A 14,580-nucleotide genomic window follows, 5' to 3' on the forward strand; every position below is an offset into this window, starting at 1 on the left:
GTCACTCACCTGGGAAACAGCGGATGGAGGCAGAGACCTCAGGTCTAGATGCTATGTGGGAAAGTGGAGAGTCAACGGGGGTTGCAGCTCCAAAGGCTGATTAGCTGTGTGACCTTGGACAAGCCACTTGACCACACTGAGCCATCCCCTGCCCCTGTGCGCAAAACCAGAACAGTAACAGCACATGCCCTGTGAGTTCTGGGAAAGAACATGAGCCAGTGTAGAGCTCTGGGATCTACCTGATCCCTTCTCTGTATGGATCTTGAAAGCAGGCATTTCCAGCTCACTGACTTCTGCCCAGTGCAGCTCTAAAAGCTGGCCGAAGAGCTCTATTCCTGGTAACTCACTGAATCTGTTAATCTGTCCACCTTACAGATGAGAAAATGGAGGCCCAGGGAGGTTAAGCCAGGATCATACATTGTGTAAGAGTGAAGCTCAAAGGTGATCCAAGCCAAGGGAAGCCACAAAATGGAGCTTTTCAAGCTAAGTATCTGCCCTTCAGGTGATGGAGTCTATGACCTCCCCTGAGGGTGTGCCCACACCAGCAGGGGGACTGTCCCCACTCAGCCCTGCTCTCCCTGACCCCTGCAAGGTGCACACAACCGCTACTCACCCTCTATCAACGGAGGAGGCAGGTCGAGCGGGAGAGAGGGAATGAGTGAGTCCCGATGACCCACAGGACAGTGAATGCCCTTGAGGCCGGGGTGCCCCTGCCCCAGCAGAGCCGGCCGCCGAGTGGGCATTCAACACTGGGAGTCTTCCGCGCACCCCCACCTGCATCTCTGCTGAGTGCTGGGGTGGGAGACTGCACAGCTTGTCCCCGGCTCCCCATCAAAGGGCGCCCCCCCCCACTTGGGGAACACAGCACCTTTATGGCACTTTCTTACTCTGCCCAATTTGCTCTAAAACAGGTGCCCTTTGATCTCCTACAGTGCACTGCAGAGAGGTGAGCTTCGGAAAGGCTGCCTGCTATCCTGGGGTCGCAGAGACCGAGGCTAGACAGGCTGGCCTTGGCGCAAACCCGGGTGTAGTGGTGCATACACAGTGTGCGGCAGGACTCGCGATCCGAGTATCAGCACTTCTCTTTTGCCCGCCGGGGGACCTCATGAAGCCTTCCTTGTCTTTGAGCATCCTGGGCCGACGCAGGGAGCACACGAGCTTGTGTGTGAGGGATGCCGAGATAAGCCTCGCTCCCTCCATATGGACAGCACGGCATGGGGCAAAGGACCAGATCCCGAGACAGGGTGTCCCACAGGCTTCCTTTTGCTCTTTTCTTTGGCCTTTTGGGGTCCCGACCCTTTACACCTTCTCCTTCCCTGCCTTAGTGAGTGACTAACAGCATCCTTTGCCATGGAAGACACTGGTGGGTGAATTTTGCATCAGTGTGTGTGTGTGTGTGTGTGTGTGCGTGTGTGTGCGTGTGTCTGTGTGTGTGTGTGTTGTTAGAGTTTGTTAGAGCTACATATCAAACATTGCTATGTTCTGCAAAGAAAACGAATAATCAAAAACCCAGAATGATGAACCATCGGGCTGAGCTCCCTTCCTCTTTGCTGTGTTGTGGTTTGTTAGGATTTCAACTCTACTTCTTTAGGACTTCAGCGCAGTTGTTTTGATCTCGGGGTGAGCCACTTCCGCTGAGGAAGCCGTGTCAGGATGTGTCAGGATATCGCCATGGACATCTGGTTCCGCTGGCGCTCGGGAGCCCGGTGCCTGGTGGCCGAGATGCTGGGGACGTGGTGATAAGGACACGTGGAGCAGTGCTTGTGACATAATGGACCTTTGAACTGTAAATACCAAGAGTTGTGAGGACTCCCTGAGTGTGTGGTCCGGGCGAGGCTCCTCTTTGCTGACCTGAGTCGCTCTCCGGGGACCTTGGGACACTTGCTTCTGCCTTGACCAGGCCATTTCTGGTTGGCAGTGGCATTAACCCGCTCGGCGGTCTCCGGAGGAGAAGGGCGCCAGTTCCTGCCTTGGCGAGGCTCCCCCGTGGGCAGGGGCGCCGGCCGGGTACCAGTCCCTGGGGCACTAACCTTGGGTGCAGCCCACCTGTCGCCCACTAGCCATGTGCCCCAGCATCGAGGGACCCAAGCCGGCAGCTTTTACTTGGAAGGACTGACTCCACAGACACACAGCTCGTAGAAAGGTACACCTCAACTAATTCGGACTTGACTCTGCCTGAAACAACAGTGTAATCAATCACTGCTTCTGAGCATGTTATTTCTTTAATGGCTTATTAAGAGACATCACCCTATAGACTACTGGCTTGTGAAATACTACTATTATAAATTACCATTCCCGCAGTGAACCTGTGTTAAATTATTGCCAAAGAGCATCTCAGTCTCTGAGCATAATTTGCCTCGAGTAAAATATTCTGGCCAATGCAGAAAATAAGCACACCATCTTCAGATTCAACTTATATTTACGAGGCTCACACAGTATGCCTGGCTGCTAATTTTCTCCCTATTTGACAGGTAGACATAGAGAGATGGGGGCTTTCTGATAAGCCGTGACCTGGATCCAGCCCCAAGAACCTTCACTCCTTCCTGTTTCTGGAGCTCAGAATCTGTGAGTGTTGACTGAGCTGTCATCTTCCCCCAAATTTAGAAGGGGTCACTCTGAGCCCTGACTCCGGGCATGAAAGGTGTGAGATCTCCGCACTCCCCCTCCCCTTCACAACAGCCCTTGCCCACACCCCGGAGCCTCATGGCACCTGCCAGGATCCATGACACACGAACAGGCTAGCTTCTCAGTCAGCAAGAGGGAGACAGGATAAACGCAAAGCTTGGACCATAGCTTTCCAGCCCCTCCACGCCCCTCTCTGCACATGCCTCACACTACCCAAAAGTCTCCAACAGTTCCCTCCATGCCAAGAATGAAATCCAAGGCTCTGGCCACAGCCTGCAAGATCCTACTAGAGCTGGCCCTTGCCTACTTTCTGACTCCACTCTCCATGCCTTTTCTTTGCTCACTCTATTTACCAGCCCCGTGCCCTCCACAAGATGACAAGCACACGACGTGGGGACAGGCTATGTGCACTGCCCAGATGCTCCTCCCACAGATAGGAGGCTAGCCATCACTTAACGCAGGATGCTGGGTCCCATGTCAACTCCTTGGAGAGACTATCCCTGCACCTTCTGCATCCCTGAATAATGATGTCTATCACACTCTGCATTTCGCCCACCTGTTTTCCAACATTATATACTTATGAACATCTGAAAAGATTCTCCATGCAACTAGGTTCCTTGAACTCAAACTCTGTTTTTGTTCCCCAACATGTTCCTAGAACATCGATCTTATATAATCTTGAATAATCACCTGAAAGGTAGGTACTATCCCATTTTACAGATGATAAAACTGAGGCTAAAAGACGTTGAGCAATTGCAATTTACCTAATCTCACGATTAGTAGGTGATAGACCCAGGATTCAAATCCAGACATTTTCAATGCCACCCTATTGTCAAGAGATGCTACTTCATGGGTCTCTGGCATTCCCATGTGTCTTACTGGGCAGGCTAAGAATGCAAGGCCCCACCAGTCCTATATCTGGATCATTCCTCAGCATTGCATCTGCAGCAACCAATTGCAAAACATGAGGTAATATCTTTCTCTGGGACCAAAAGATGGCTCGCTTACTGTTTGCTACAAAATGCTGAATTTTATAATCAGGAAAATGCCGTTGCTGACGGAGCCACTTTTCTGGCTCATGCATCCCCTGGCTGGTGAACTCTGTGTCTCAAGTGCCACCTGCCCAGGAACACTTCCCTGGTTCCCTCCCCCTCCCTTCCCCTCAAATTCATGTGAGACGACTATGTATTGGAAGGAAGGGAGCAAAAGAAAATTTGATTTGATCGAAGAAGGCTAAGCCAATGAATTTGGGGCAGACACCGTAGAAGACAAATTAACACAGAGAGGAGAAAGTTTTGAATGTTCACATTTTTGTGACCTTGAGAGCGGCTCAGCCATGAACTCTCTGGAGTTCGATCAAATGAAGAAGCTGATCAGGCTGAGGCTAACCTGCCACTGAGAGCACAGACCGTGTCTCATTTTGTTCAAGGTCTCTGGTACTGTACCCACATGGGGGCCTGCTTAATGGGTAGATGGACAGAGGGATGAGCCAACGATGCTGACTCGCGACAGGCTTGCTGGTCGACCCGCAGATTACCTGCTCCTTACCAGCAGGAAGGGCTGGGCTGTCTTATGCGTTTTTGAGAATTCCTTTTGGGAAACTTTCAAGGGGTTCACAGGCCAGGAACCAGGCAGAACTGCTTTCTAATTATTCTTTATCCGGCTGAATGAGATTCAGTTAATGGAACACTTAATAAGTCCTTCTGGGCCCCAAGGAAAGAGAGACATTTCTCTGCTCCTGGAAATGAATTTCTGGTTCCACAGCCACAGAGCCCAGATCAGGGAGAGGTGAGGACTGCTTGAAGCTCTTAACTGAATGCCTGAGGCAGGATCGCCAAGGTCATGCCCTCAGCATTGGGCATCCCTCTGCTGAGAGCCCCAGGCCTACCTAATCAAAGGAGAGTTCCTGGAAGGCTCGGTCTCAGTGCCTGGCTGCCTCCTGCCTCGGAGGCAAAGGCTTGCGGCATTTCAGGATCACAGAGGAACGTAGGAAGGACCATACCTCTCTGCTTCCTTTTCCAGGTAGGGAAACCAGGGCTCAGGGAGGGGACATGACTTGCCCAAGGTTGTACATGAGTCTGTGTTGGCCCCAAGACTAAAACCTGGGGTCCCTAACTCTCCAAACATGTCCCTTCCAGCACACCTGGTCCATGAGCTGCTCCAACAGGCGCCAGACAGGTGTCAGTATCCACACAGATGGCAGAAGAAGTGACCCCCAGGCAGGACGAGTCTGTCCGAGATCACAGCCCACTACCAGCCCTGCCGGGACACAGATGTGTCTGCCTCTGCCCCTCCCCCAGCCCCACCCCCACCCCAGGTTCTGCTTGCTGGACTTCCCTCTCCCGAGATCAGTTCGAGGTCAGTGGTACAGCCCCAGCACAATTTCTTGCTCTGTTTCTGTAGTTTTGGAATCCAGGCTCCTGCCCTGCTTAGAAAGACAAGCCTGAAGTAGTGGATCAGAGTCCTGGTTCAAACATACGGTTTGAGAAAAGAATACCAAGCAAGGCACTATTGGAACTATGGAACTATTTCAAATGTCACCCAAGAGTTGACAGTACAAAGAGGATTAAGGAACGAGACAAGTAGTTTCCTATTAGATATACACCTTCCTTCTGCCCCATTCAGTTCTGTTTGACTTTTCTCGCTACACAGCCACAACCCCCTGCCTCACCCCGCAGACACATGGAGGGTGGCAGATGGAGGAAACAATAGAGACTGGTAGCTGTGTTGGCCCCAGGGCCTTTGCACACGCTGTTCCCCCTGCCTAGAACATTCTTACGCTAGAATCCACATGGTTTGCTCCCTGGCTATATTCATGGTTCTGCCCAAATGCCCTCCTTGGAGGGGCCTTCCCTGATCAACCTAAAATAGCATCGCTGTCACTGTCCGCTTGCTCAGCTGCATTTTCCATCACAGACTTAATCACAAAATGACACTTCACTGTATACAGAATTCCTTCTTTGTGTGCCTGTCTCCCTGTACCAGGAGGGCAGGAACGTCACCGGTGTCCCTGCCTGCTGGGTCCCCCATGCAGAGGACAACAGTGGGCTCTCCACAATGTGTACAGGCTGGAGGCAGGGTGAAAAGTGCTCAGAGCTCAGGAAGCAGAGGTTCATTTGGGTTTGTGTGTAGTGGGAGAAGGGGGGGCGGCCCTTGGTCATTTCTGTGCCTCAGTGTCCTCACATGGGAAATGGGATGGTGACAGTGACAACCTCAAAGCAGTCCTGCCCACGGATGGCCCAGGGCAGTGTCCAGCTCAGGGCAGGTGCCCTCTCAACCTGGGACCTTGTCTTGGGGGCCTCTTTGTCCCTGACCGAGCAGATCAGCCACCCCCAGGAAGGGAAGGCAGAGTTCAGCCTATGGACTTCCTTCGGCTTTTGCAAAAACAACAAAACCAAAAATATTACAAAACCACACTGTGCATCTGTGCAGTTGCCGAGGGAGGTGGCACACAAGCCCGAGTCCTGCTTCCTGGGGTCGGTCCTCTGTGGCTGCGGCAGGATGTGGGGCACACAGCATGGGACGGGGACACCTGCTCTGCTGGGGGGCCCACAGGCCTGGTTCCCAGAGAGCTTGGAGCCTCGAAGTGACTTCCAAAGGGAAAGCACTTGGCAAAAAAATAAATAAATAAAATAAAATAAAATAAAAAATTTTTTAAAATTCACACACTGTGATGTGTAAGAGCCAGGCCTAGAACCAGCTTTCCAGACTTCAGGAAGAGGACATTTGTTAGCTTGTGGTTTTCAAATTTTCTTTAAACTGGAATCTCCCCCAAGCAGAAACTAGCCACTTAAACAGCGTTTCCGGGTGAGGTGGGGGTGGGAACTCCCAGCCCAGCTGCTGGGTCTCACCACCCCCGAAGCTGGTTTGCAAATCAAAGTCACACCCCCTTTACCCCCAGTCCAGAGTGTTCTCTGAGGATTCAGGAGACCAAATCAGGCAGTTCATCTGGGGTCATGTAACTAAATGGGTCTTGTTCATTCTCAGGTTCTAGGAAACAGGTTCTAGGAAAACTTCTGAAAACAAAAGAGTGGGTTTCAAGGATGAGGACGTGGAGACGGGTACCCCTAGTGACGGGAGGGAGGGGACGTGAGAAGCAGCAGGACCAGGAGAAAACAGGGAGGGTCAGAGCCACGGGGACGATGCAGAAAAGGCTGAGGGAGAGGGTTAGGCTCCGGCCGGCCCCTAACGGCATGTGGGAGGAGGGTGCTGGGCGCCCCAGTGGGTGTCCGCCCCAGGCCGGACCCCACCTCTGCCACCCGCCCTGCCCTCCTTCTCACCACGAAGTCAAGTGTCCTACTTTCTGAATCACAAAGACACATCCACGGTCGAAATAATCTACCGCTACAGTGTGCACGTGGGACGGGAGACATGCTTTATAATCAGCGCAGAATGCATTTCTCGTGCTGTATTTGTTGGTGACCCGTTGATGCATTTGAACGTAGCAAAAAGGGCACACACTCGGTTAACCAGAACTTTCCAATGATGAGAGGAACCTCCCATTCCCCGAGCACTGCCCAACCGCTTGGGGTAAGAAAGCACTCTGCCTTCGAAACATCCTGTCTGTCTGGAGAGCCTACTGTGTTCTGGGTACCCCAGGAGAAACAGCGAGAGATACAAAAACCAGGTCACAGGTCTCCCCCACATGCGTGGCGGGGGGACAACCATTTCAACACAGTTTAAGGCAGAGAGAGCAAGCAATTGAGAACACGGGTTCTGGAGTCACAGAGAGCGGGATTCGAATCCCAGCTCTGTCACTTACCCGCTGTGCGACCTCGGGGGAATTCCTTAACCTCTCTGAGACTCCGTTTCTTCATCTGAAAAACAGGGAAAAAAATACTCAGACTCACTGCAGGGAGAAGGCATGACAATCTCTCCAGAGAGTGCCGGCAACGTGCTCAGCTCACACGCACAGAGTACGCATGAAGTGCTCTTTTGATGGCCAAGCCCCGGCAGGCCCCTGGTGAGGGGAGAGAACAAGTCACCTTCAGTGCACAGGGTCCGAGTCAGGAGAACGAGTGCAAGACTGTGCTCCGAGCGGAGAAGTGAGAGCCCCATACTGCCTGATCTCTGAGACCACTTCCTGCCCCAGGTGGAGGACTGGGGGGGTGGTGTGTGCTCATTCGGCCATCTCTCGTGCACCTGGCAGGGTTAGCTGCTCTGCACCCGCCGCTCCCGGCAGTCCCTGAGGCAGTTCCAGCCTCCCGGCAGACCGGGGAGGAAACTGAGGCTCATGCAGAGTGGCCTGGTGGGGCCACAGGACGGGGCTGGAAGCCATTCTGCCCGGATGACAGAGGACAGAGGATTTTCAGGTGCACCTGCAACGGGACTAGTGGCGAGTCCCAGATCACATGGCAGTGGGGGAAGGTCTGATTCTAGAATATTCTAATTGGCAGGAATCAGACAGCTGGGCATTTTGCAAAGGGAGAAGTTACTTGAATCTGAGAAGTAGGGAGGTGTTTTAGCCTTTTTTTCCTAGATGCCGAGTGGGGGGAGGGCCCTTCCTAAACAGTAATAAGGACGGATGAAAATACCCACTCTGCCCGTGGGATGAATAATAACCCCCAGCTTGCAGCAGCTTCAGCCGCATGCTGTCTTGGCTCTTGTCACCTGTGAGGCATGCAAAATGCTTTCCCTCTGGGAGTGGGGTTGAAGAGAACTTTCTGTAGCGTTCCAATTTTAGTATGTGTGCTGCCAAGGCAAGCAAGAAAAGCACTTTCTGAATAGTTAAGACCACCTGGGCTTCTTTCTCTCCCTCTCACCTGAGCGCACCTGCGTCCGTGGACCTGAGCTCGCTGACCTCTGCACATCAATAATGGATGACCCAGAAGCCCATGGATGTTAATAGTACATAGCAGCCGCCCCGGCCAGCAGGAGGGAGTCAGTGCCCAGGATGGGCTGGCCTGCCTCTGACTCTCCATGGACACAACATGAAAGGAGACATTTTTAAGAACTATAAAACAGTTTAATTAAAAGTAGTTACTTTCCAGAATAAGCAACATGGGTTGGGGACACCCTCTCTCCCGCCGCATGCAGGGGAACATTGAAGGGAACGCAGCCCTGCGTAAGTAACACTGGTGAGCCTCACCCATCGAGCCAGTGGCTGGGGGACCACCAGCCTGTCACTCCTGGCTGTGCATCCTTCGGTGAGCCACTTACTCCACTGTGCCTCAGTTTCCTCATCTGTAAAGTGGGGAGAAGGATAGTGCCTAGCTCCTGGGTTGCTGAGAAGATTAATATGGTCAACACATACGAAGTGTTTAAGGCATGCCTGGCTGGTAGTAAGTGCTCTCTAAGGGCTAAGCTGCCATCATCACCATCATTACCATCACCACCATCACCATCATCATCACCATCATCTCCATCATTATCATCATTTCCATCATCATCACCATCATCATCACCATCACCATCGACATCATCATCACTACCACCATCACCATCATCATCATCTCCATCAACATCATCATCTTCATCACCATCATCATCATCACCACCACCATCACTATCATCATCATCTCCATCATCAACATCATCATCACCGTCCTCACCATCATCACCACCACCATTACCATCATCATCATCATCACCACCACCATCACCATCACCATCATTACCATCACCATCATCCCTCACTGTCTCTACCAACATCATCATCATATTATCACCATAAGCATCACACGACCATCACTAACATCATATCATCAACATCATCATATCATCACCATCATCATCATCACACACCGTCACCATCACCATCATGATCATCTACTCTGGGCCAGATGCGACACATCTTATGGAAAGTGTCATTTTGCTCCCATTTCCCAGATGAGGAAATTGAGCCTTTGAGAGAGTCAAAATGCACTGAATTATTCATCATGCCAATAATTAATTAGCAGTGAGCTGGGAGGAAGCCGAGAACTTCACATGGTGCCATCCACCCTGACACTGTTAAGCTGAGCTGAGTTGAGCCACATCAGGCAGAGAACTTCGAAAGGCGGGCTGTCCCTATGTCCTGTGATCTTTTTCTCCGTAGCTGGTGGATCCCTCTGCTAAACAAACACCCTCAGACACAGCTCTTCCGAAGCAAAGCCAGATGTGAATTGGGAAGAAGAAACAAACATGGAGTTTGGAGTGTCACCACTGAATCCCAAGAGGTGGCTCTGAGCCTGGTGGTTCTGTCTCTGAGTGGCTACTCAAGATGAATACCCAGACTCATGAGCAAGACCCAGAAACTTTCCTGGACACAAGGCAGTAAGAGTGAGTTCTCCTGATGCCCATCCACACCCAGCACTGTCATGCGGGGTCATTATGGTGCTTTATTGGTGGGAGACAGTACCTGTGGGAGGGGGTTGCCGAAATACTACCACTTTGGAGTTTACAAAAGCATCTTTGTAAAAAGAATCTCTTGGAGTCAATTTTGGTTCCGAACGTTGCCCAGTTGCCTTGGTGTAGGCATCAAAGGCCCTGAGAAAATGAAATCTGCTTAGATTTTGCTGGCACAACCTTTGGCCTTTTTCTTTAAAAAAAAAAAAAAATTCCAGTGTAGTTACCATACAGTGTTATATTAGTTTCAGATGTACAATGTAGTGATTCAACAATTCTCTACATTACTCTGTGCAGCATTATTTACAATAGCCAAATCATGGAAGCAGCCCAAGTGTCCATCAATAGAAGAACAGAGAAAGAAGATGTGGTATATATACACAATGGAATACTCCTTGGCCATAAAAAGAACGAAATCTTGCCATTTGCAAAACACTTGCCTTGATGTGTTGGATCCTGGTTGGCACAAGACAATGATGTGCCTCAAGTCACAGCAGGTTAGCAACACCCAGGGTTCCCCAAACCTGGGTGGCTCCCAGTAACTGCCTACCACTTCCCTGTAGGATTCCAAGAAGTATTTTCTGAGCACCTGGTCTGTACCAAGGGATAGGTGCCAAGGACATAAAGATAAATGGAATGAGGATTCACCACTATGGGGAAATACGCAATCAGTATAATGGGGGACAAGCAACAACCAAGCACTAAGAGCAACCTAGGTTCTGTTCAGTGCTTCCTTGTGAAGCTCTACTCCCCATGTGACTGTATTTGGAGACAGGGCCCATGGGGAGGTAACTGAGGTTAGATGAGGTCGTAAGGGTAGGACCCTAAGCCCACAGACGGGTAGCCTTGTAAGAAAAGGAAGAGACACCGAAGAGCACTCACAGTGCACCCACACAAGAAAGGCCAGTGAGGACACAGTGGGAAAGTAACTGTCTGCTAGCCAGGAAGAGAAGTCTCAAGAGACACCGACTTGGACAGCACCTTGATCTTGGACTTCCAGCCTCCAGAACTGGGAGAAAATAAGCTTCTGTTGTTTAAGTCACCCAGTTGTAGAACTCTGGGATGGCAGCCCCAGGAGACTCACGCAGGGCTGTAATAACCATCCCCATTTTGCAGATGAAGAAGCTGAGGCATCAGGAGGAGACATACCTTCCTGAAGGCCACACAACTACTAAGTGGTAGAGCCAGGTGGTCAGACTTATGCATCTGGCTGCAGAGCCCAATAGTTGATGGCCAACTGTATTATGCAAATATTTATTTTCCCCCTCCCTGCCCCCTCCCTGTCACCGCGAGAAGGCTATACCTCCCCACTCCATTGATGTTGGGTTTGGCCCTATCTCTTGCTTTGGCCAGTGGGATGTGAAGAGGTATGATGTGTACCATCTCGAAGCAGAAGATTTAAATTTGATTATGTGAGGGTTTTTTATGTGGATTTTTCAGCTCTGGCATGATTGTGGCATGCCCTAAAAAATGACTACCTTTAGCCCGGGCCTTAGAGATAACTCAAGGCACATTGCTGGCCTGCAGTTGACCCACAGTCTACTTGTAATACGAACAAGAAATATACATTTGTTGTAAGTCACTGAGACTTGAGGATTATTTGTTATGCAGCAGAGTGGACACATCTAGGGCTCATTCTATAATTTTCCTATCTCCAACCAACCAACCCACATTCCATTTGTAAGAATGCAGTAGGTGCTCATGAGATCGGACTTCCAGAACAGGCTCTGTCCTTCACCAGCTCTGTGGCTTTCACTTCTCTGGGCCTCAGTTTATTCATCTGCAAAATCGGGGTAATAATAGCACCTGCATCCTGGGGTTCTTGCAAGGATTCTGCAGGAGATGATATGAAGTTCTCAGCACAGTGCCTAACACAGTAAAGGCCCACTATGACCACGGTTGCCACGTAGGATGACGGCGTGATGTGTTAAAGCTGAAGAAACATGCCTGGGTTCAAATCAAGTGCTCCTTTTTCAGCCCATCTTACAGCTAGTGCTCCCTCGGCCAGCCACTGTGGAGGTCCATGTTCTACAGGAGGAGGGCCAGAGGCTGGTCCTGCTCAGGGAGGCAGCAGGAAGCAGGATGAGGGGGGAGGAGGGAGGCCCTTGGTTCTTATGAAGGGGAAGATGTGCTCTCCTAGGCCCAGAGTTGTGGAAGCACGAATTGAAAAGAAGGGTGGGAAAAAGGTACTTTGAGGGGCTGGTTCCTCTTCTCTCATTCCTGTCCCACTTCTTAGAGGAGAAACTGAGGCCCAGAAAGGGGAGTGTCTTCCCCACGGTCATACAGCTGGTTAGCATCAGAACTTGGACTAGAACCTTGGTCTCCTGAGACCAGCTCGGGCATCATTCCACTGCCTCCTGCTCATTTAGGAAGAAATGAGACTCATTCTTTGCGCTGGCTCAGAAGACAAATGTCAAGTTTCTCTATCCTCGTGGGTTGATTTACTAAAACTCCACAATTCAACAAGCTTTTCTTTAAGTCACTTCAAAACTCCCCCTTCTCTTTCTGGGAAACTCAGTCCTCTTCACACACCCTGGCTCCTGGAGTAGGCAGTGGGGTAATCTGCTGTGAATACTGTTCAGGGCATAAAGCAGGAGTTGGTGGTTGCTAGATTTATTTTTTTTTTTGGGGGGGGTCTCTGTTTACTGGTTTGCTTTCCCCAAGGCTTTCAACAGGCACTGTGCAAGGAAATTCAGCACAGGAAGGTAAGGCTCTGCTGTCCAGAGCTGCCAGTCAGGAGTATGAGACTGGATGCTCTATTTTAGAGAAGAAACAGACTGTGCTGGACAGGGAGGGCTTCAGGGAGGAGGCAACCCTGGCCCTGGCTCTAGAAAGATGGGAAGAACATGACAAGGCCAAAGAGAAAAGGAATTCCAGAATCTTGTAGGGTAAAGTTTTGAAAGGGAGCAAGGAGGACAAAGGTCTCAAGTTTTTGTTTCGTTTTTATTTTGCAGGGTAGGGGCAGAGCTGACAATGAGTAACAGATAGAACAGTCCACAATTTCAACTTTCAGGGAGCGTAACTGAAGTGAGCTTCAGTTTATTCATCTGAAAAATGGGGGAAACTGAGGCCAACTCCAAGATGTATAGAGAACGGAAGGTAGAGGTCGTGGGTCTCTCCGGAGCAGAACTCAGATCTGCTTACCATCCAGTATCATAATGTCTCCCTCCAGGGGGAAAAGCTGGGGAGGTCTGCTTGTGGGCCATTATAAAAGATCACGGTCCCTTAGCTGTGAAGCAAAGCCACGGAACTTGGGGAGCAAGTTGAAATGACGCAAACATGAAGCTCAGGCTGCCCAGCTGTGCTGGGAGTGATAAAGTCCTTTGTCTCTGATCCAGGAAACTCATGTCTTCTGCCCATATCTGCCATCAGGCTGATGTCTTAGGCAGCAAGCAGAGTAACACCTCAAGATTTTCACAGTTCTGCACGGCCACTGGCCACATGTGGCGACTTTTAATTAAAATTAAATATAACGTAAAATATAGTTCCTCGGGTGTATTAACCAAATTTCTAGCACTTCCTGGCTTTAGGTGGTTGGTGGCTACTAGACTAAACAGTACGGCTATGGATCATTCCCATGCCTGGGAAAGTTCTCTCGGTGAGCCCTGGTCTAGTAGATAAGAGCTCAGGGTGTGGGGCTCAATCCTTCCTCCTACCACTTGCTGGCCGTGAGAATGTGAGCAAGCTACGTCACCTCTCTGAGTTCCTCTTCCTCATCTCTAAGACCAGAAAAACAGGGCTGATCTCGTGGGTTCTTGGGAGGATTCCAAAAAATAACCCCTACAAAGTATACCTAGCCTGGGCCTATGGGGAGGGCTCCCCAAACAAGAGCTAACATTTTGAGGCATTGAGCAAATGCCAGTTGTCCCTTCACACCACAGGGAGGGTGGCGGCAGGCAACACGAGGGATACGATGGAACAGGAAGGAAGGTGGCAAAATACAGAGGGGCGTAGGAAGCCAGGCCCAGAGGTTTGGCCTTACCCCAAAGGCAAGTGGGAGCCTTCGAAGATTGTGGGCAGAGGGATGCCTCTTCTCGCCCTACCCAAGCTCACCGAGGCAGTGTGGGGAGAAGGCAGATCACAGACTTTGGCGCAGAGGACATGGGCGAGATTCTCCCACTACCACCTCTGAGCTGTGAGGCCCTGGGCAAGGCGTCGGACCTCGAGAGCCAGGGCTTATGCCTTGCAGACACCGGCATTGTAAGACCCACCCCGATGGGTTACTGAGAGGGTTAAGTGAGGTACCACGTGCAAAACTCTCAGAACAGTTTCTGGCACACAGTAGGGACACTAAGGAAAGAAACTCCATTCCTTTTTTCCTCTCTGGAGAGAAAGGCTGGCCTGGAGGATGAGCAGGAAACCTGAGTGGCACCAAGGGGCAGGCGATGGTAACCAAGAGCTGCTGGGCTTTCCTTAGGTAGCAGATTACTCCCAGTGACCTCTGGACTCCCTTCACCTGGAAAGGCAGGTTTCAGGTTTTCATTTGCCTAGCTGGGGTCAGGCTACTTGGAAGGCTCCGGGTCCCTGTAGAGCAGAGATGCTGTTGGCACCCAGCCTGAATGGCCATTCCCCCTCAGCTGCTGTGGCTGTTGGCTCCAGAGGACTGTCCCGGCTAGACAGGAGCCGCCT

At 50.9% G+C, this 14,580-nt stretch overlaps 1 protein-coding gene across 4 annotated transcripts in view; it reads right to left on the reverse strand.

The window, feature by feature from the left end:
- Positions 1 to 14,580, reverse strand: part of ST3GAL1 (ST3 beta-galactoside alpha-2,3-sialyltransferase 1) — a 93,047-nt gene that overhangs the window by 33,907 nt on the left and 44,560 nt on the right. For all 4 annotated transcript variants that reach the window (XM_032415704.1, XM_032415707.1, XM_032415705.1 and 1 more), the window contains one exon: positions 7,388 to 7,442. The gene's annotated coding sequence lies outside the window, so the exon portion shown is untranslated. The remainder of the gene's footprint in view (positions 1 to 7,387; positions 7,443 to 14,580) is intronic.

The sequence above is a fragment of the Phoca vitulina genome, unplaced genomic scaffold (assembly GCF_004348235.1).
Source record: "Phoca vitulina isolate PV1807 unplaced genomic scaffold, GSC_HSeal_1.0 scaffold18, whole genome shotgun sequence".
Taxonomy (NCBI): Eukaryota; Metazoa; Chordata; class Mammalia; order Carnivora; family Phocidae; genus Phoca; species Phoca vitulina.